We start from the raw sequence: 329 nt of genomic DNA, 5'->3' as shown, positions 1-329 counted from the left end.
TCATCCTTTTGGGATCGATTAAATAAGTACATGTTACACACTGGGGTCGATGTAATCAACTAAATCCCTTCCTCCAATTTTGAGGCCTTGTGCTTCCAGTAGAAAGAATTATTAAGGTGGTGAGCTGGCAGAATGGTTATCACGCCGGATGGAAATGCTTGGCAGCATTTTCGCCTGTCTTTATGTTCTGAGTTCAAATTCCACCAAGGTCAACTTAGCCTTTCATCCTTTCAGGATTGATAAAATAAGTATCTGTTGTGTACTGGGGTTGATGTAATGGACTTAGCCCCTTCCCCGAACTTGCTGGCTTTGTGCTAAAACTTGAAACC

The sequence above is a fragment of the Octopus bimaculoides genome, chromosome 14 (genome assembly GCF_001194135.2).
Source record: "Octopus bimaculoides isolate UCB-OBI-ISO-001 chromosome 14, ASM119413v2, whole genome shotgun sequence".
NCBI classification, from domain to species: domain Eukaryota; kingdom Metazoa; phylum Mollusca; class Cephalopoda; order Octopoda; family Octopodidae; genus Octopus; species Octopus bimaculoides.
Note: the sequence above shows the minus strand (reverse complement) of the source record.